The sequence below is a fragment of the Leuresthes tenuis genome, unplaced genomic scaffold (genome assembly GCF_036924035.1).
Source record: "Leuresthes tenuis unplaced genomic scaffold, fLeuTen1.0.hap1 SCAF_8, whole genome shotgun sequence".
NCBI lineage: Eukaryota > Metazoa > Chordata > Actinopteri > Atheriniformes > Atherinopsidae > Leuresthes > Leuresthes tenuis.
In genome coordinates, this window is record NW_027325362.1 from 32177590 (window position 1) to 32200551 (window position 22962).

Below are 22962 nucleotides of genomic sequence, written 5' to 3' on the forward strand. Positions count from 1 at the left end.
GTGGATGTGTTCGGCTGCAAGAAGGTGTGAACGTCCGACCAAAGTTTGTAAAAAGCAGTTAAGAAAAGGTTCGAATATCCAACCAAACATAATCAAAAGCGGGAGCAGAGCTGTTCGACTGCAAGTAGGTGTGAATGTCAGATCATAATTTGCAAAAAGCTGATGAGAAAGGGTGAGAATGCCCGGCTATACACCATCAAATGCGGGAGCGGAAGTGTTCGGCTGTGAGTAGGTGTGAATGTCCGACCATAATTGCTGAAAAATGTGTTAGAAGAGACTAGAATGCCGGACAAGACATCATCAAATGCGGGAGCGGAGTTGTTCGGCTGTGAGTAGGTGTGAATCTCCGAGCATAGTTTGTAAAAAGGGGGTAAGAATAGGTTCGAATGCCCGAACATACACTATCAAAACAGGGAGCTGAGGTGGCTCAGCTGCAAGGTGTGAATGTCTGACTATAGTTTGTAAATAAGGTGCGAATGCCCAACAATGTATAATCAATAGAGGGAGCGGAGGTTTTCGGCTACAAGAAGGTTTGAATGTCCGACCATAGTTTGTAAAAAGCGGGTAAGAAAAGGTTCAAATGCCTGACTATACACCATCAAAAGCGGGAGCAGAGGTGTTCCGCTGTAAGACGGTGTGAATGTCCGACCATATTTGGTAAAAAGCGGGTAAGAAAAGGTTAAAATACCCGACTGTACACAATCAATAGCGGGAGAGGAGGTGTTCAGCTGCAAGAAGGTGTGAATGTCCACCCATAATTACTGAAAAATGGGTAAGAAAAGGTGCGAATGACCAACCATAGATTATCAAAAGCAGGTGTGAATGTCAGATCATAATTTGCAAAAAGCTGATGAGAAAGGGTGAGAATGCCCGACTATACACCATCAAATGCGGGAGCGGAGTTGTTCGGCTGTGAGTAAGTGTGAATCTCCGACCATAATTGCTGAAAAATGTGTTAGAAAAGGTAAGAATGCCGGTCCATACATCATCAAAAGCGGGAGAGGTGGTGTTCGGCTGCAAGTAGGTGTGAATGTCCAGCCATAATTACTAACAAACGGGTAAGAAAAGGTAGTATTGCCAGACCATACATGATCAAAACAGGGAGCGGAGGTGGTTCAGCTGCAAGAAGGTGTGAATGTCCGACTAAAGTTCAAATATATTAACAAAAGCGGGAGGAGAGGTCTTCGGATGAGAGTGGTTGAGAATTTCCAACCATAATCTATAAAATGCGGTGAAAAAAAAGGTGTGATAGAACACTAAAAGGTGGAGCGGAAGTGTTCGGCTGCAAGAAGGTGTGAATGTCCGACTATATTTGGTGAAAAGCAGGTGAAGCAAGGTCTGAATGCCCAACCTTACATCATCAAAAGCGAGATCAGAGGTGTTTGGCTGCATGAAGGCCATAGTTTGCCAAAAGCGGGTAAGCTGCGAATGACCGACTAAATATCAACAAAAGGTCTTCGGATGCAAGTGGGTGTGAATATCCCACCATACAAGTATGGTGTAGAGGAAGCTGTGAACAGCCGACCATAGTTGGCAAAAGAAAAGGTGCGAATGTCCAACCATACATGATCAAAACAGGGAGCGGAGGTGTTTGGCTGTGACAAGGTGTGAATGTCCACCCAAAATTAATGAAAAGCGGGCAACAAGTAGGTTTGAATGCCCAACCATACATCATCAAAAGCAGGAGTGGGTGTGTTCGGCTACAAGAAGGTTTGAATGTCCGAGCATAGTTTGTAAAAAGCGGGTAAGAAAAGGTTCGAATGCCCAAACATACACCATCAAAAGAGGGAGCGGAGGTGTTCCGCTGTAAGAAGGTGTGAATGTCCGACCATAGTTGGTAAAAAACGGGTAAGAAAAGGTTAAAATACCCGACTGTACACAATCAATAGCGGGAGCGGATGTGTTTGGCTACAAGAATGTGTGACAGTCCAACCATGGTTTGTAAAAAACGGGTAAGAAAAGGTGCGAATGCCCGACAATGTATGATTAAAAGAGGGAGCGGAGGTTTTCGGCTACAAGAAGGTTTGAATGTCCGACCATAGTTTGTAAAAAGCGGGTAAGAAAAGGTTAAAATGCCTGACTATACACCATCAAACGCGGGAGCGGAGGTATTCGGCTACAAGAAGGTGTGAAAGTTCAACCATGGTTTGTAAAAAGCTGCTAAGAAAAGGTTCGAATGCCCGAATATATACCATCAAAAGCGGAAGCGGAGGTGGTCGGCTGCAAGAAGGTGTGAACGTCCGACCAAAGTTTGCAAAAAGCAGTTAAGAAAAGGTTCGAATGCCCGAATATATACCATCAAAAGCGGGAGCAGAGCTGTTCGACTGCAAGTAGGTGTGAATGTCCAGCCATAATTACTCACAAACGGGTAAGAAAAGGTAGTATTGCCAGACCATACATGATCAAAACAGGGAGCTGAGGTGGTTCAGCTGCAAGGTGTGAATGTCTGACTATAGTTTGTAAAAAGCGGGTAAGACAAGGTGCGAATGCCCGACAGTGTATGATCAAAATAGGGAGTGGATGTCTTCGGCTCCAAGGTCTGAATGTCCAACCATAATTTCTAAAAACCGGGTAAGAAAAGGCTTTAAAGCCCGACTATACACAATCAAAAGCGGGAGCGGGAGGTTTTCAGCTGCAAATCCTTCACTCAAACCAAGTGAAAACTGCTTTGTCCTTCATATTTATCAATGTCTAGATTTACTTCAACAAAGAACAACATTGTATTTTGCAGTAGTAGAAAGAGCAACACTTGAAGGAACAGGAATCCGAGAATAAGCTTATTTTCATACGTTCTGCATGATTTGGGATTTTATGTATAAAATGAATTCCTTTACTCAAACTATGTTAAAACTGCTTTGTCCTTCATATTTATCAATGTCTAGATTGACTTCAACAAAGAACAACATTGTATTTTGCAGTAGAAGAAATAGCAACACTGAAGGATCAGGAATCCGAAAACAAGCTTATTTTCATACGTTCTGCTTTATTTGGGATTTTGCTATAAAATTAATTCCTTCACTCAAACAAAGTGGAAACTGCTTTGTCCTTCATATTTATCAAGGTCTAGATTTACTTCAACAAAGAACAACATTGTGTTTTGCAGTAGTAGAAAGAGCAACACTTGAAGGGACAGGAATCCGAGAATAAGCTTATTTTCATACGTTCTGCATGATTTGGGATTTTATGTATAAAATGAATTCCTTTACTCAAACTATTTTAAAACTGCTTTGTCCTTCATATTTATCAATGTCTAGATTGACTTCAACAAAGAACAACATTGTATTTTGCAGTAGAAGAAATAGCAACACTGAAGGATCAGGAATCCGAAAACAAGCTTATTTTCATACGTTCTGCTTGATTTGGGATTTTGCTATAAAATTAATTCCTTCACTCAAACAAAGTGGAAACTGCTTTGTCCTTCATATTTATCAATGTCTATATCGATTTCAACAAAGAACAAGGCTGTATTTTGCAGTATAGGAAAGAGCAACACTGGAGGATCAGGAATCCGAGAATAAGCTTACTTTCATGAGTCCTGCACGATTTCGGATTTTCCTATAAAATGAATTGCTTTGCTCAAACCAAGTTAAAATTGCTTTGTCCTTCATAGTTATCCATGTCTAAAATGTATCAAGCATAAAGTTCCTCATATTACCCTGAATGAGAAAGAAGCATCCCTTTGGTTGAGCAATACGTTCCTTTTGCGGAGTTATGCATGATTTCGGATTTTGCTATAAAATTCATTCCTTCACACCTTTTTTTTTCACCGCATTTTATAGATTATGGTTGGAAATTTCAACCACTCTAATCCGAAGACCTCTCCTCCCGCTTTTGTTAATATATTTGAACTTTAGTTGGACATTCACCCCTTTTTGCAGCTAAACCACCTCCGTTCCCTGTTTTGATCATGTATGGTCTGGCAATACTACATTTTCTTACCCGTTTGTGAGTAATTATGGCTGGATATTCACACCTACTTGCAGCTGAACACAATCTCTCTCGCTTTTAATTATGTTTGGATATTCGAACCTTTTCTTTACTGCTTTTTGCCAACTTTGGTCGGACGTTCACACCTTGCAGCCGAACACCTCCGCATCCGCTTTTGATGGTATATATTCGGGCATTCGAACCTTTTCTTACCAGCTTTGTACAAACGATGGTTGGACTTTCACACCTTCTTGTAGCCGAACAACTCCGCTCCCGCTATTGATTGTGTACAGTCGGGTATTTTAACCTTTTCTTACCCGCTTTTTACCAACTATGGTCGGACATTCACACCGTCTTACAGCGGAACATCTCCGCTCCCGCTTTTGATGGTGTATAGTCAGGCATTTGAACCTTTTCTTACCCGCTTTTTACAAACTATGGTCGGACATTCAAACCTTCTTGTAGCCGAAAACGTCTGCTCCCTCTTTTGATTATACATTGTCAGGCATTCGCACCTTATCTTACCCGCTTTTTACAAACTATAGTCAGACATTCACACCTTGGTGCTGAACCACCTCAGCTCCCTGTTTTGATCATGTATGGTCTGGCAATACTACCTTTTCTTAACCGTTTGTGAGTAATTATGGCTGGACATTCACACCTACTTGCAGTCGAACAGCTCTGCTCCCGCTTTTGATTATGTTTGGTTGGATATTCGAACCTTTTCTTAACTGCTTTTTACAAACTTTGGTCGGACGTTCACACCTTCTTGCAGCCGAACACCTCCGCTTCCGCTTTTGATGGTATATATTCGGGCATTCGAACCTTTTCTTAGCAGCTTTTTACAAACCATGGTTGGACTTTCACACCTTCTTGTAGCCGAACAACTCCGCTCCCCCTATTGATTGTGTACAGTCGGGTATTTTAACCTTTTCTTACCCACTTTTAACAACTATGGTCGGACATTCACACCTTCTTACAGCGGAACACCTCCGCTCCCTCTTTTGATTGTGTATGTTTGGGCATTCGAACCTTTTCTTACCCGCTTTTTACAAACTATGCTCGGACATTCAAACCTTCTTGTAGCCGAACACATCCACTCCTTCTTTTGATGATGTATGCTTGGGCATTCAAACCTACTTTTTGCCCGCTTTTCATTAATTTTGGGTGGACATTCACACCTTGTCACAGCCAAACACCTCCGCTCCCTGTTTTGATCATGTATGGTTGGACATTCGCACCCTGTCTCACCCGCTTTTTGCAAACTATGGTCGGCTGTTCACAGCTTCCTCTCCACCATACTTGTATGGTGGGATGTTCACACCCAGTTGCATCCGAAGACCTCCGCCCCCACTTTTGTTGATATTTAGTTGGTCATTCGCAGCTTACCCGCTTTTGGCAAACTATGGCCTTCTTGCAGCCAAACACCTCTGATCTCGCTTTTGATAATGTAAGGTTGGGCATTCAGACCTTGCTTCACCTGCTTTTCACCAAATATAGTCGGACATTCACACCTTCTTGCAGCCGAACACTTCCGCTCCACCTTTTAGTGTTCTATCACACCTTTTTTTCACCGCATTTTATAGATTATGGTTGGAAATTCTCAACCACTCTCATCCGAAGACCTCTCCTCCCGCTTTTGTTAATATATTTGAACTTTAGTCGGACATTCACACCTTCTTGCAGCTGAACCACCTCCGCTCCCTGTTTTGATCATGTATGGTCTGGCAATACTACCTTTTCTTACCCGTTTGTGAGTAATTATGGCTGGACATTCACACCTACTTGCAGCCGAACACCACCTCTCCCGCTTTTGATGATGTATGGACCGGCATTCTTACCTTTTCTAACACATTTTTCAGAAATTACGGTCGGAGATTCACACCTACTCACAGCCGAACAACTCCGCTCCCGCATTTGATGGTGTGCAGTCGGACATTCTCACCCTTTCTCATCAGCTTTTTGCAAATTATGATCTGACATTCACACCTACTTGCAGTCGAAAAGCTATGCTCCCGCTTTTGATTATGTTTGGTTGGATATTCAAACCTTTTCTTAACTGCTTTTTACAAACTTTGGTTGGACGTTCACACCTTATTGTAGCCGAACACATCCACTCCTGCTTTTGATGATGTATGGTTGGGCATTCGCACCTTTTTTTTACCCATTTGTCAGGAATAATGGGTGGACATTCACACCTTCTTGCAGCTGAACACCTCCTCTCCCACTTATGATCATGTGTGGTTTGATTTTCGAAAATTTTCTTTCATGTTTTCTAGCAATTATTGTTGGACATTTAGACCTTCTTGCAGCTGAACACCTCCGCTCCTGCTTTTGATCATACCTTGTCAGGCATTCGCACCATGTCTTACCCGCTTTTTACAAACTTTAGTCGAACATTTACACCTTTTTGCAGCCGAACACCACCTCTCTCGCTTTTGATGATGTATGGTCCGGCATTCTTTCCTTTTCTAACACATTTTTCAGCAATTATGGTCGGACATTCACACCTACTCAGAGCCGAACACCTCCGCTCCCGCATTTGATGGTGTATAGTCGGGCATTCTCACCCTATCTCATCAGCTTTTTGCAAATTATGATCTGACATTCACACCTGCTTTTGATAATGTATGGTTGGGCATTCGCACCTTTTTTTACCCATTTTTCAGGAATTATGGGTGGACATTCACACCTTCTTGCAGCTGAACACCTCCTCTCCTTCTTATGATCATGTGCGGATGATATTCGAAAATTTTCTTTCATGTTTTAAAGCAATTATTGATGGACACTCAGACCTTCTTGCAGCTGAACCACTCTGCTCCCGCTTTTGATGGTGTATAGTCGGGCTTTCGAGCCTTTCCTTCCCGGTTTTTACAAATTATGGTTGGACATTCAGACCTTCTTGCAGCCGAACACCTCCGCTCCCTCTTTTGATCATACATTGTCGGGCATTAGCACCTTTTCTTACCCGCTTTTTACAAACCATAGTCGGACTTTCACATCTTTTAGTAGCCAAACAACTCCGCTCCCGCTATTGATTGTGTACAGTCGGGTATTTTAACCTTTTCTTACCCGCTTTTTACCAACTATGGTCGGACATTCACACCTTCTTACAGCGGAACACCTCCGCTCCCTCTTTTGATGGTGTATGTTTGGGCAGTCAAACCTTTTCTTACCTGCTTTTTACAAACTATGGTCAGACATTCAACCCTTCTTGGAGCCGAACACATCCACTCCTGCTTTTGATTATGTATAGTTGGGCATTCGCACCTTTTCTTACCCATTTTTCAGTAATTATGGGTTTACATTCACACCTTCTTGCAGCCGAACACCTCCGCTCCCTCTTTTGATCATACATTTTCGGGCATTCGCACCTTTTCTTACCCGCTTTTTACAAACCATGGTCGGACTTTCACACCTTTTAGTAGCCGAACAACTCCGCACCCGCTACTGATTGTGTACAGTCGGGTATTTTAACCTTTTCTTACCCGTTTTTTACCAACTATGGTCGGACATTCACACCTTCTTACAGCGGAACACCTCCGCTCCCTCCTTTGATGGTGTATGTTCGGGCATTCGAACCTTTTCTTACCCGCTTTTTACAAACTATGGTCAGACGTTCAAACCTTCTTGTAGCCGAACATATCCACTCCTGCTTTTGATGATGTATGGTTGGGCATTCGAACCTACTTGTTGCCCGCTTTTCATTAATTATGGGTGGACATTCACACCTTGTCTCAGCCAAACACCTCCGCTCCCTGTTTTGATCATGTATGGTTTGACATTCGCACCTTTGCTTACCCTCTTTTTATACTGATTGCTCAAGATTAAGTTGTTCTTTCTCAAACTACAAAATTTTTTTAATTGTTGAAACTTGATTTGAAGTGGATAAATAAGGAAGACAAACAGTTTTAAGTCAGGCTGATAGCAATTAATTTTATAGCAAAATCTGTATTTCGTCATTTGTCGAGAGATGCTTATTGCTGAAGAAGTTCTTTCTCATTCTACAAAGTACAACGTTGTTTATCATTGAAACTTGATTAGACATGAATAAATATGAAGGACAAAGCAGTCTTAACTTGGTTTGAGTTAAGGAATTCGTTTTATAGGAGAATCCGAATTCGTGCATAACTCGTAAAATAGAGCTTATTTTCGGATTCCTAAAGAATGAGTCTGGTTCTTTCTCATAATACAAAGTTTGTTGTTTATTGTTGAAACTTCATCAGACCGTTAGATATAGTCGGACTCACCTCGACGCACGGCTTGGGATCTGGAACCAGTACTCTTGAGAGGGGTTGGACTCTCTTCCACTCTGGAGTTGCCCGTGGTGAGAGGCGCAGAGCAGGTGTGGGCATACTTATTGCCCCCCGGCTGTGTGCCAGTACATTGGGGTTTACCCCAGTGAACGAGAGGGTAGCCTCCCTCCGCCTTGGGTGGGGGGACGAGTCCTGACTGTTGTTTGTGCCTATGCGCCAAACAGCAGTTCAGAGTACCTAACCTTTTTGGAGTCTCTGGGGGAGGCACTGGAGAATGCTCCTACCGGAGACTCCCTCATTCTGCTGGGGGACTTCAATGCTCACGTGGGCAATGACAGTGAGACCTGGAGGGGTGTGATTGGGAGGAACGGCCCCCCCGATCTGAATCAGAGTGGTGTTATGTTGTTGGACTTCTGTGCCAGTCATAGACTGTCCATAACGAACACCATGTTCAGGCATAAGGGTGTCCATATGTGCACTTGGCACCAGGACACCCTTGGCCGCAGTTCGATGATTGACTTTGTGGTTGTATCATCGGACTTGCGGCCGTATGTCCTGGACACTCGGGTGAAGAGAGGGGCGGAGCTGTCAACTGATCACCACCTGGTGGTGAGTTGGCTCCGCTGGTGGGGGAGGATGCCGATCAGACCTGGCAGGCCCAAACGTATTGTGAGGGTCTGCTGGGAGCGTTTGTCAGAATCCCCCGTCAGAAGGAGCTTTAACTCCCACCTCCGGCAGAGCTTCAACCATATTTGAGGTGGGGGATATTGAGTCCGAATGGGCCATGTTCCGTGACTCCATTGCCGAGGCAGCTGGTCGGAGTTGTGGCCGTAAGGTGGTCGGTGCCTGTCGTGGCGGCAACCCTCGAACCTGCTGGTGGACACCAGTGGTGAGGGAAGCCGTCAAGCTGAAGAAGGAGTCCTATCGGGCCTTTTTGGCCAGTGGGACCCTGGAAGAAGCCGATAGGTACCGACGGGCCAGACGGGCCACGGCTTCGGCGGTTGCTGAGGCAAAAACTCGGGCCTGGGAGGAGTTCGGTGAGACCATGGAGAACGATTTCCGGACGGCCTCGAAAAGATTCTGGTCCACCATCCGGCGTCTCAGGGGGGGGGAAGCGGCTCACAGTCAACACTGTTTACAGTGGGGACGGGGCTTTGCTGACCTCAACTAGGGATGTTGTGAGTCGGTGGGGGGAGTACTTCGAGGAACTCCTCAATCCTACCAACACGTGCTCGGAAGAGGCAGAGTCGGAGAGCTCGGAGACGGGGCCTCCCATTTCTGGGGCTGAGGTTGCCGAGGTGGTTAAAAAGCTCCTCGGTGGCAAGGCCCTGGGGGTGGATGAGGTCCGTCCTGAGTTTCTCAAGGCTCTGGATGTTGTAGGGCTGTCTTGGCTGACACGCCTCTGCAGTATCGCGTGGACATCGGGGACAGTGCCTCTGGACTGGCAGATTGGGGTGGTGGTCCCCCTCTTATAAAAGGGGGACCGGAGGGTGTGTTCCAACTATAGGGGTATCACACTCCTCAGCCTCCCTGGTAAGGTCTATTCGGGGGTATTGGAGAGGAGGATCCGTCGGATAATCGAGCCTCGGATTCAGGAGATGCAGTGTGGCTTTCGTCCTGGCCGTGGAACAGTGGACCAGCTCTATACCCTCGGCAGGATCCTGGAGGGTGCATGGGAGTTCGCCCAACCAGTCTACATGTGTTTTGTGGACTTGGAGAAAGCGTTCGACCGTGTCCCTCGTGGAGTCCTGTGGGGGGTGCTCCGGGAATATGGAGTGCCGGACCCCTTGATAGGGGCCGTTCGGTCTCTGTATGACCGGTGCCAGAGTTTGGTCCGCATTGCCGGCAGTAAGTCGTATACGTTTCCGGTGAGAGTTGGACTCCGTCAGGGCTGCCCTTTGTCACCGATTCTGTTCCTAACTTTTATGGACAGAATTTCTAGGCGGAGCCAGGGCGTTGAGGGTGTCCCATTTGGCGACCTCAGAATCGGGTCTCTGCTTTTTTGCAGATGATGTGGTTCTGTTAGCGTCGTCAGGCCATGACCTTCAGCTCTCACTGGAGTGATTCGCAGCCGAGTGTGAAGCGGCTGGGATGAGAATCAGCACCTCCAAATCCGAGACTATGGTTCTCAGCCGGAAAAGGGTGGAATGCTCTCTCCGGGTCGGGAATGAGATCCTTCCCCAAGAGGAGGAGTTCAAGTATCTCGGGGTCTTGTTCACGAGTGACGGACGAATGGAGCGGGAGATTGACAGGCGGATCGGTGCGGCGCCTGCAGTGTTGCAGGCTCTGCACCGACCCGTCGTTGTGAAGAGGGAGCTGAGCCAGAAGGCGAAGCTCTCTACTTACTGGTCAATCTACGTTCCCATCCTCACCTATGGTCACGAGTTGTGGGTAGTGACCGAAAGAACAAGATCGCGAATACAAGCGGCCGAAATGGGTTTCCTCCGCAGGGTGTCTGGGCTCTCCCTTAGAGATAGGGTGAGAAGCTCAGTCATCCGGGAGGGGCTCGGAGTAGAACCGCTGCTCCTCCGTATTGAGAGGAGTCAGATGAGGTGGCTCGGGCATCTGGTTAGGATGCCCCCTGGGCGCCTCCCTGGGGCGGTGTTCCGGGCACGTCCCACTGGGAGGAGACCCCGGGGGAGACCCAGGACACGTTGGAGAGACTATGTCTCTCGGCTGGCCTGGGAACGCCTCGGGGTCCCCCCGGAAGAGCTGGAGGAAGTGGCCGGGGACAGAGACGTCTGGGTTTCTCTGCTCAAGCTGCTGCCCCCGCGACCCGACCCCCGGATAAGCGGCAGATGATGGATGGATGGATGGATATATCCTCCACCAACCAGACTTACAACCCCCGACTAGGGTAGCAGAATTTCTAAGCATCTGTACCCCAAAACTACTATCAAAAATATATAAATTATTGTCTAAGATAGATGACACAATGTCTCTTCCATCCTCAAAATGGGAGGCAGATTTATCCATCAGTTCTGGTCATAGCTTCTAACCACAAATATGTTTGAACACCTTCATAAAGACTCGAAATCCTAATTTACAGCTCATACAATACAAAATCCTTCATAGAACACACTATACAGGACAAAGGATGTTCAGGATGGGTCTAACACACTCAAACATCTGCTCACATTGCACAGATAACACACCTGATGATTATGCACACGCTTTGTGGTTTTGTGCGCCTGTCCAGAAGTTCTGGCTTGAAGTCTGTGAGGACCTATCAACATGGCTAAAGTGTAGCATCCCTGCATGCCCCACACTGTGCATACTGGGTGACTTAGACAACATCAACATGGAAATTAACCCAGCACACATGGTTGTCACAGTGTTATGTATCGCAAAGAAAACTATTGTCATGAACTGGAAAGCGAAGAACAATCTGTGTATTAACCAGTTTAGAAATTTTCTTTTAGATTATATTAGCATGGAAACAATGTCTGCCTCCTCAAAACATCAATTGGCTGAATTTCATTTTCTCTGGTCCCCTCTGATTAGTTTTATCACATAGTGGTGGTGGTGGGTTGCTGGGTGATGGTGGGTCTCAGGCCCGGGCTGCTGCGACTGGTGTGACCGGGTGGTTTGTTTGTTTGTTTTTTGTAGAGGTCCTCCGGGGTGGGGTTGGGTTGAGTGGGGTGGGGCGGGATGGGTACCTTCTGGAGGTACAGTAGCTCCCGGAATATGGTCGCTGCAGGCCCCGAGCCTGGTGGACATCAGGCCCTCCTGCCCATTGTTGGCTCCCAGGTAGCGGGGATGCCTATTGCAGCCAGTCCCTGGCTGCCCTCTCTGGGGGAGAGTAGCTCCCCCGGTATATATCCCCATACCCCTCTCCCTTCTGGCTCCTGTACACAGCACACACTCACACATGAAGGGTTTTGGGGGCGTGTGTGTTCGGTGGGGTGTAGTGGATGGGGCCACGTAGGTGGTCCCCTTTGGTTGCACTCTGCAGTTCCCTGCCCCTGTTTTAATTTCACCTTAGACATTACTACTTATCAAACACACTCACACACACACATTAGGTCTTGGGGGGTGGTTACACTGAGTGGCATCTGGTGGGCGGGGCTCTTTGGGTATGTAGGCTGCCCAGAGTGCCGCGCTCCCAGTTCTACAAGTTTGGCTGCCCCTCAATTTTAATTGCTCACTATTAGAAAATATTGAAGAGCCAGAAGGGTGAGGGGAGGGGTCTTCTTCGCACACCCCTGCTTCCTGGTGTCTGCTCGGGGCAGGAGGGGCCAGGAGGATTAATTAATTGTTCTGCTGGTTCGGGGTCTGTGGTGGCTGGGGGGTTGCTGGCCTCCTGGTGTGCCCGCTGCACTACACCCCAGCAGAGTCGAGGGAGGTAGGATGTGTGGATGTGTGGATGTATGGGACGTGAAAGTGTGTGTGGTAATGATTGGGCCTGGATCTGGGACTTGCTGTCGCCTGGCCTGCCTGTGTTTCTCCCGATGGGGCATCAGCGTTGCCTCTCCCCACTGCTCGCGACTTCACCCACCTGTGGGCACGTCTTGACTCCCAGGGCACTTGGCCAGGGGCGCTGGGGCAGGCGCTGACCCACTTTGTGGCTGTCTGGGGCGCTTGGCCCTCCTGGGTATTGGGTGGGGCCTCTGCCGGGGGGTTTGGGGGCGCTCGGGCTCCTGGGGCCCAGGTCCAGTGCACGGCCCATGTCTGGGCGGCTGGGGCCTGGCGGGGTCGGTGGGCTGTTACCCCTGGTTCCCGGAGTGCCTCTGCCCTATGCTTATGGGGGCTCTTTCCGGGGGCTTCCTCTGCAGTCTTCTGGGTGGATGCGTGGTTGCCCCTGCGGTGGGCTTCCTGGGTTCTGTGCTCTGTGGGGGCTGCTGGTGGCCTGGGTCTTGTGGCCCTCCCTGCCTGCTTCTGATTGCTTGGGGGGGGGCTGTGGATTGTGGCCCTGTACGCTTATACACTCATAACTAAGCACGGTTATCATGTAGGTCCTGTGCCATGGGTGTTGCATGTTCTCACACACACACACACACATTCATTAGTCCAGTAGCATGGTCACTAAGCAGTTGATGTATTATCATGTCGTCTCAGGTCATCTATATCCACAGCTGTGTTGTATGCGATTGCCGCTTCTTGTGCTTGTTTTTGTTTGTTTGTGTGTTTGTTTTTTCTCTGCTTGTCTGCTTTCAGGTGCTCCTGGTGGCGCTAAGGCTGGATTCCCCTCATAGGCCATGGATTGTTGTCTGTTTTGTTTTTTACAGGTGTAGCAGCTGGTTGTCTGGTTTTTGTTTCTATTTTTGTTCTGTTTCCTCTTCTTTCCTCTTCTTCTTTCCTTGTCCCCCGGTCCGGTTCAGTTCAGTTCATGTCATATATTGTAAACAGAAATAAATAAATGGGCATCAAGGGGAGCTTTACATTTATAAAACTTCCCTTGGCAAAACAAATCTGTTTGGCATCAAAGGTATTCAGACTACAATTCTTCTGACATAATGCTGAACAGGACAAGGGGAAAAAAAAGTAAAGAAGACAGTTCTGCCGAAAGCCAGGGATAGACCTGTTCTAAGTTCTATACTTTTTAAAAGGGGCGTGTTTATCAACTGTGGAATTAGAAGATTTACAAAAATGGTCAAGTGCTAGATCTTCATCTGGGATTTTAACAGTGTCATATAACTATTCAACAGATCAGTTAAAAAAAAGCCTGCTCATGGAGATGTTTCAGGATCTGGATACCAAGCGTGGACCTAATGTTTTCATTTTTGCAATTCTGATACAGGCTATTGAGCAGTGATAACTAACACCAAGTTCAGATACTGCGGATTTTCTACCTTTGATTTGTTAAGATTGAGCCAATCAGGGACAACCTTGAAGGATCTCTTTGGTTTTGTAGGATCAGTAATTACCTGAGAAAGGTTGATATTGGTACACACCTTTTTTAAATGATCAGAGGCAGAGTTCAACTTGTTTAAATTAAAATTGCCACACAGAGATTGGGTTTAGGCCACATGCACACAGAATGACATCAACAAATATAAGAAATATTAAACATTTACACATAGATTTTTGAATACATGTAGAGGAATGATACTTTGAAATGTGCTCATTGCGGAGTTATGATCAGTTGAGTAATGAAGGTTGAACTATTTTGGGAAAGAGGTTCTATTCCCAGCATCATGATGGACACTCCTGATATAGAAGGTTTCGCTAACGCATTGGAATTGTTTTACTATTTTCATATGCATGTGCAATGAAGAATTGCTTGCTGCTGATAAATGCAAAGAAGAACAGCTTACACATAGATGCTCACATATAGGCTGCTGAATGCAATGAAGACCTGCTTATCAAGTAAAGTTCAATGTCAATGTGTAATATTCAATTAGGATTTGCAAAACAGTGAAGTTAAACAATGAATGGGTCCATAGTCGGTATGAGAAGACTACAGGAATATTTACCTGGGTGTACGTTCAAACAGAGATGAGAAAATTGCGATAAATAATTGTTTGTTTGTTTGTTAGTATGTATAGGAATGTTATGTGTATAAACTGTGTTGAGTTATAGTTACTCAGTAGTGTCTCAGTGAAACAACCGACGGGGGAAGCCTTGCGGTGACAACAAAAGCAGTGTTTTACTGATCAGTCAAGTTGCTCCAGTGTACTCCATACAAACTGGTTGGCTACTGAAGGGATAGAAAATGGGGAATACTTGTTTTAAAGCAAACAAGGAATTAGATGGGAAAAATACATGTTTTAACGGGACCCAGACAATATTAAATACTCAGACAGATGGGAGAAGAAGTGTAGTTTTGTAGGAAATCACAAAATTATTACATAGAATTAATGAAATCAATTGAAGAATGCCTTTCTGAAGAGCTGTTTACCACAGATGAGCAGCTTTGCGACCAAGCACATTGTAGATCGCTTTACTGCCAAAATGATCTAATTTAATGGATTGGTTTAGACATGCATAACAGCATTTTAAGAACAAAGAGAGAAACAAAAAGGGACAACGCTTCATGGTGGAAGGTGATGTATAAATAACTGTGTATATGATGAAGGGGGTGGCAACACCCATTCCGAAATCCCGCCATTCCGACATCCCGCTATTCCGACATCCCACCATTCCGACATACCACCATTCCGACATGCAAACGTCCCACCATTCCGACATCCCACCATTGCAACATCCCGCTATTCTGACGTTCAAATGTCCCACCATTCCGACAAGGCTTTCCGTATAAGGAAATGTGTGTTACTCAACAGGTGAGTCCCTTCTTTCTGTTCATGCAATTTATATGTTTAACACATGTTTATAGACAAGCGTTATTAAAAACACAAAGTCTCGGCAACTGGAGGAGGAGAAGCAGTCCGCGGTGGTTTTCAATCACACACTCCAATGCCACTTGTTTCAACTTAAAAAATTTAATCCAGGAAAAAAAGGCTTACAAACATGGACCAAAACGGCTCCATAACACGCACAAGAATCCAAAAGAAACGAAAGTTAACTAAAAGAAAGCAAATAAACAGTATGAAGTGGTCAAAATTGGTTTTACGCATGCCTATGTGCGTCTGGCACATGCGTCTTCGGGCTCTCCCACATTGGTTTGTGGATGAAAGCTATATGTTCAGCTGTAATGTCATGTAAAAACAATCTCTACATGACAGTGTGTGACCAGTTAGGTCCTTAAGATATCAACAGGCTGTATAAAGCTACAACCGTTGCGGCTGTGTGTTTGTGCCAAATGCGCAAAGCCCATCCACGCTTCCAAAAATTGGAGTGAGTACTCATAAATCACGTGAATAACATGAATAAACGTTTTTACTGAATTTTGTTGTGTTTTATACGTTCTATGCTGTCATTTCTCTCTTCTCCTATTGGCAAGGCAAGGCAGAGTGCTTGCAACTGTGTCCTGTGCAGTAGCCGTGATATCTGTAATTGCAATTATTACTTTTGCATATGATGACAGCGTGCAAAAGACGCATGGGCTCTGTGGAGAGCTCCGCTCCAGCTGGCTGCTGTGACAGCTCACTGACACTGTATTTCTGCTTAATCAGTTTCAGTCTCGCCAGAGTTACATTAATATCTGTATTTTTATATTTGAAATTCAGGGGATTTTGATAATAGATTATTAAAGTTTGTTTGCGAGGCTGTGGCCTCTGCATGTGCAAAGCTTGTGTGCCAAACTTTAGGGCGTATTTGCGCCGGCATATCATTAGTGCAAAATGTTTTGGGTAAAAAATAGGCTATTAAAAGGAACTGTCGGAAAGGCGGTATGTTAAAAAAAACAAAAAACATACCGCCATTCCGACCATAGGAGGAAAAAAGTGTCGGAATGGTGGGACGTTTGATAAAAAATTAAGTGTCGCCATTCCGACAATTGGAGACCCATGTCGGAATGGCGAGATGTCGGAATGGCAGCATGTAACCATGATGAAGGAGAGACCATTTGAGCAGCACAGCCATTTCGCAGCACAGGGACAGCAGTCCAAGTTACAGGATCTCCCACGTGGTATCACCTGTCACATTGTGTCAAGGCATCAAAAGAAGAAAAAATCACCAAACTCAAGGACAAAAAGACAAAGACTCCGGTGAACGAAGACAGAGGACTGACAAACCAGAAATACAAAAGGATTCTCGATATCAAGATCCAGAAGAAGAGGCTAACAATGCCACGAACACTTACGATGCTGGGAATGATGCCAGCAATGAACAGAGAAGAAGATTCAGTGTCATCAATCTGCATTACGTGCCTCTAATGAGGGGGTGAATATAGAATCCTCAACGATTACAACGTCTCTGGGAACTGTGACAACAACAAGGTTTAAACCATTTTGATATATATTGTAACCTATTGTCTAAGGAATAGTGCTGAAAATGAGGTAAATCTAATCCACCACTGTCCTTGGTCTTCTGTAGGGTTTTTAAACTAATACGTGGTGGTTTGTTTTTCCACAGAAATTTGGAGATGCATGAATCTAGTGACTTAAACCAAGTAGCAGATGGTTTTATGGGGATCATTGAGAACAAATAGTTCACTTTTGGTAGTATCATCATTTTAATGGATGTAACTCTCCCCATAAGTGATATAGGTAAGGACTTCCAACGAGAGATCGTCCTCTACTGTCTTTAATAATTGCACATAATTTAGCTTTGTTAGCTCTGAGAGCCTGGAGGAAATGTTTATGCCTAAATATCTAATATTTCCTGACTGTAAAGTGATCGCAGGTATATTATGGACCCTACAGTTAATGGGCAGAACTGTGGTCTTAGACCAGTTGATAGAGTAGTCAGAAAGTGCTGAGAATTTATTTATGAGTGTGATCGTGTGACTGAGAGACGTCTGTGAGTTCTGAAGGAAAAGTAATACATCATCAGCATAAAGACTTATTTTATGCTCAATATTTTGGGATTAATTACTCACAAACGGGTAAGAAAAGGCAGTATTGCCAGACCATACATGATCAAAACAGGGAGCGGAGGTGGTTCAGCTGCAAGGTGTGAATGTCTGACTATAGTTTGTAAAAAGCGGGTAAGATAAGGTGCGAATGCCCGACAATGTATGATCAAAAGAGGGAGCGGAGGTTTTCGGCTGCAAGAAGGTCTGAATGTCCACCCAAAATTCCTGAAAAATGGGTAAAAAAAGGGTGCGAATGCCAAACCATACATCATCAAAAGCAGGAGTGGATGTGTTCGGCTACAAGAAGATTTGAATGTCCATCAATAATTGCTTTAAAACATGAAAGAAAATTTTCGAATATCAAACCGCACATGATCATAAGCGGGAGAGGAGTTGTTCAGCTGCAAGAAGGTGTGAATGTCCACCCATAATTACTGAAAAATGGGTAAGAAAAGGTGAAAATGCCAAACCATACATCATCAAAAGCAGGAGTGGATGTGTTCGGCTACAAGAAGGTTTGAATGTCCGACCATAGTTTGTAAAAAGCGGGTAAGAAAAGGTTCGAATGCCCAAACATAGACCATCAAAAGAGGGAGCGGACGTGTTCCGCTGTAAGAATGTGTAAATGTCCGACCATAGTTGGTAAAAAGCGGGTGAGAAAAGGTTAAAATACCCGACTGTACACAATCAATAGCGGGAGCGGAGTTGTTTGGCTACAAGAAGGTGTGAAAGTCCGACCACGGTTTGTAAAAAGCGGGTAAGAAAAGGTTCGAATGCCCGAATATATACCATCAAAAGTGGAAGTGGATGTGTTCGGCTGCAAGAAGGTGTGAACGTCCGACCAAAGTTTGTAAAAAGCAGTTAAGAAAAGGTTCGAATATCCAACCAAACATAATCAAAAGCGGGAAAAGAGCTGTTCGACTGCAAGTAGGTGTGAATGTCAGATCATAATTTGCAAAAAGCTGATGAGAAAGGGTGAGAATGCCCGGCTATACACCATCAAATGCGGGAGCGGAAGTTTTTGGCTGTGAGTAGGTGTGAATGTCCGACCATAATTGCTGAAAAATGTGTTAGAAGAGACTAGAATGCCGGACAATACATCATCAAATGCGGGAGCGGAGTTGTTCGGCTGTGAGTAGGTGTGAATCTCCGAGCATAGTTTGTAAAAAGGGGGTAAGAATAGGTTCGAATGCCCGAACATACACTATCAAAACAGGGAGCTGAGGTGGCTCAGCTGCAAGGTGTGAATGTCTGACTATAGTTTGTAAATAAGGTCCGAATGCCCAACAATGTATAATCAAAAGAGGGAGCGGAGGTTTTCGGCTACAAGGTTTGAATGTCCGACCATAGTTTGTAAAAAGCGGGTAAGAAAAGGTTCAAGCGCCTGACTATACACCATCAAAAGCGGGAGCAGAGGTGTTCCGCTGTAAGACGGTGTGAATGTCCGACCATAGTTGGTAAAAAGCGGGTAAGAAAAGTTTAAAATACCCGACTGTACACAATCAATAGCGGGAGCGGAGTTGTTCGGCTGTGAGTAAGTGTGAATCTCCGACCATAATTGCTGAAAAATGTGTGAGAAAAGGTAAGAATGCCGGTCCATACATCATCAAAAGCGGGAGAGGTGGTGTTCGGCTGCAAGTAGGTGTGAATGTCCAGCCATAATTACTAACAAATGGGTAAGAAAAGGTAGTATTGCCAGACCATACATGATCAAAACAGGGAGCGGAGGTGGTTCAGCTGCAAGAAGGTGTGAATGTCCGACTAAAGTTCAAATATATTAACAAAAGCGGGAGGAGAGGTCTTCGGATGAGAGTGGTTGAGAATTTCCAACCATAATCTATAAAATGCGGTGAAAAAAAAGGTGTGATAGAACACTAAAAGGTGGAGCGGAAGTGTTCGGCTGCAAGAAGGTTTGAATGTCCGACTATATTTGGTGAAAAGCAGGTGAAGCAAGGTCTGAATGCCCAACCTTACATCATCAAAAGCGAGATCAGAGGTGTTTGGCTGCATGAAGGCCATAGTTTGCCAAAAGCGGGTAAGCTGCGAATGACCGACTAAATATCAACAAAAGGTCTTCGGATACAAGTGGGTGTGAATATCCCACCATACAGGTATGGTGGAGAGGAAGCTGTGAACAGCTGACCATAGTTGGCAAAAAGCGGGTGAGAAAAGGTGCGAATGTCCAACCATACATGATCAAAACAGGGAGCGGAGGTGTTTGGCTGTGACAAGGTGTGAATGTCCAACCAAAATTAATGAAAAGCGGGCAACAAGTAGGTTTGAATGCCCAACCATACATCATCAAAAGCAGGAGTGGATGTGTTCGGCTACAAAGTTTGAATGTCCGAGCATAGTTTGTAAAAAGCGGGTAAGAAAAGGTTCGAATGCCCAAACATACACCATCAAAAGAGGGAGCGGAGGTGTTCCGCTGTAAGAAGGTGTGAATGTCCGACCATAGTTGGTAAAAAAACGGGTAAGAAAAGGTTAAAATACCTGACTGTACACAATCAATGGCGGGAGCGGATGTGTTTGGCTACAAGAAGGTGTGAAAGTTCAACCATGGTTTGTAAAAAGCTGCTAAGAAAAGGTTCGAATGCCCGAATATATACCATCAAAAGCGGAAGCGGAGGTGTTCGGCTGCAAGAAGGTGTGAACGTCCGACCACAGTTTGCAAAAAGCAGTTAAGAAAAGGTTCGAATGCCCGAATATATACCATCAAAAGCGGGAGCAGAGCTGTTCGACTGCAAGTAGGTGTGAATGTCCAGCCATAATTACTCACAAACGGGTAAGAAAATGTAGTATTGCCAGACCATACATGATCAAAACAGGGAGCTGAGGCGGTTCAGCTGCAAGGTGTGAATGTCTGACTATAGTTTGTAAAAAGCGGGTAAGACAAGGTGCGAATGCCCGACAATGTATGATCAAAAGAGGGAGTGGAGGTCTTCGGCTGCAAGGTCTGAATGTCCAACCATAATTTCTAAAACCGGGTATGAAAAGGCTCGAAAGCCCGACTATATACAATCAAAAGCGGGAGCGGGAGGTTTTCAGCTGCAAATCCTTCACTCAAACCAAGTGAAAACTGCTTTGTCCTTCATATTTATCAATGTCTAGATCGACTTCAACAAAGAACAACATTGTAACTTTGCAGTAAAGAAAGAGCAAATCAAAAGTTTTAGGAATCCAAGAATAAGCTTATTTTCATGAGTTCTGAACGATTATTGATTTTACTATAAATGAATGCCTTCACTCAAACTATGTTAAAACTGCTTTGTCCTTCATATTTATCAATGTCTAGATTGACTTCAACAAAGAACAACACTGGATTTTGCAGTAGAAGAAAGAGCAACACTGAAGGATCAGTAATCCGAGAATAAGCTTATTTTCATACGTTCTGCATGATTTGGGATTTTATGTATAAAATGAATTCCTTCACTCAAACCAAGTTAAAACTGCTTTGTCCTTCATATTTATCAATGTCTAGATTGACTTCAACAAAGAACAACATTGTATTTTGCAGTAGAAGAAAAAGCAACACTGAAGGATCAGGAATCCGAGAATAAGCTTCTTTTCATACGTTTTGAATGATTTGGGATTTTATGTATAAAATGAATTCCTTCACTCAAACCAAGTGAAAACTGCTTTGTCCTTCATATTTATCAATGTCTAGATTTACTTCAACAAAGAACAACATTGTATTTTGCAGTAGTAGAAAGAGCAACACTTGAAGGATCAGGAATCCGAGAATAAGCTTATTTTCATACGTTCTGAATGATTTGGCATTTTATGTATAAAATGAATTCCTTTACTCAAACTATGTTAAAACTGCTTTGTCCTTCATATTTATCAATGTCTAGATTGACTTCAACAAAGAACAACATTGTATTTTGCAGTAGAAGAAATAGCAACACTGAAGGATCAGGAATCCGAAAACAAGCTTATTTTCATGCGTTCTGCTTGATTTGGGATTTTGCTATAAAATTAATTCCTTCACTCAAACAAAGTGGAAACTGCTTTGTTCTTCATATTTATCAATGTCTATATAAATTTCAACAAAGAACAAGGCTGTATTTTTCATTATAGGAAAGAGCAACACTGAAGGATCAGGAATCCGAAAACACGCTTATTTTCATACGTTCTGCTTGATTTGGGATTTTGCTATAAAATTAATTCCTTCACTCAAACAAAGTGGAAACTGCTTTGTCCTTCATATTTATCAATGTCTATATAAATTTAAACAAAGAACAAGGCTGTATTTTTCATTATAGGAAAGAGCAACACTGGAGGATCAGGAATCCGAGAAAAAGCTTACTTTCATGAGTCCTGCACGATTTAGGATTTTCCTATAAAATGAATTGCTTTGCTCAAACCAAGTTAAAATTGCTTTGTCCTTCATAGTTATCCATGTCTAAAATGTATCAAGCATAAAGTTCCTCATATTACCCTGAATGAGAAAGAAGCATCCCTTTGGTTGAGCAATACGTTCCTTTTGCGAAGTTATGCATGATTTCGGATTTTGCTATAAAATTCATTCCTTCACACCTTTTTTTTTTACCACATTTTATAGATTATGGTTTGAAATTCTCAACCACTCTAATCCGAAGACCTCTCCTCCCGCTTTTGTTAATATATTTGAACTTTAGTTGGACATTCACCCCTTTTTGCAGCTAAACCACCTCCGCTCCCTGTTTTGATCATGTATGGTCAAGCAATACTACATTTTCTTACCCGTTTGTGAGTAATTATGGCTGGATATTCACACCTACTTGCAGCTGAACACAATCTCTCTCGCTTTTAATTATGTTTGGATATTCGAACCTTTTCTTTACTGCTTTTTGCCAACTTTGGTTGGACGTTCACACCTTCTTGCAGCCGAACACCTCCGCTTCCGCTTTTGATGGTATATATTCGGGCATTCGAACCTTTTCTTACCAGCTTTTTACAAACGATGGTTGGACTTTCAAACCTTCTTGTAGCCGAACAACTCCGCTCCCGCTATTGATTGTGTACAGTCGGGTATTTTAACCTTTTCTTACCCTCTTTTTACCAACTATGGTAGGACATTCACACCGTCTTACAGCGGAACATCTCCGCTCCCGTTTTTGATGGTGTATAGTCAGGCATTTGAACCTTTTCTTACCCGCTTTTTACAAACTATGGTCGGACATTGAAACCTTCTTGTAGCCGAAAACCTCTGCTCCCTCTTTTGATTATACATTGTCGGGCATTCGCACCATATCTTACCCGCTTTGTACAAACTATAGTCAGACATTCACACCTTGGTGCTGAACCACCTCAGCTCCCTGTTTTGATCATGTATGGTCTGGCAATACTACCTTTTCTTACCCGTTTGTGAGTAATTATGGCTGGACATTCACACCTACTTGCAGTCGAACAGCTCTGCTCCCGCTTTTGATTATGTTT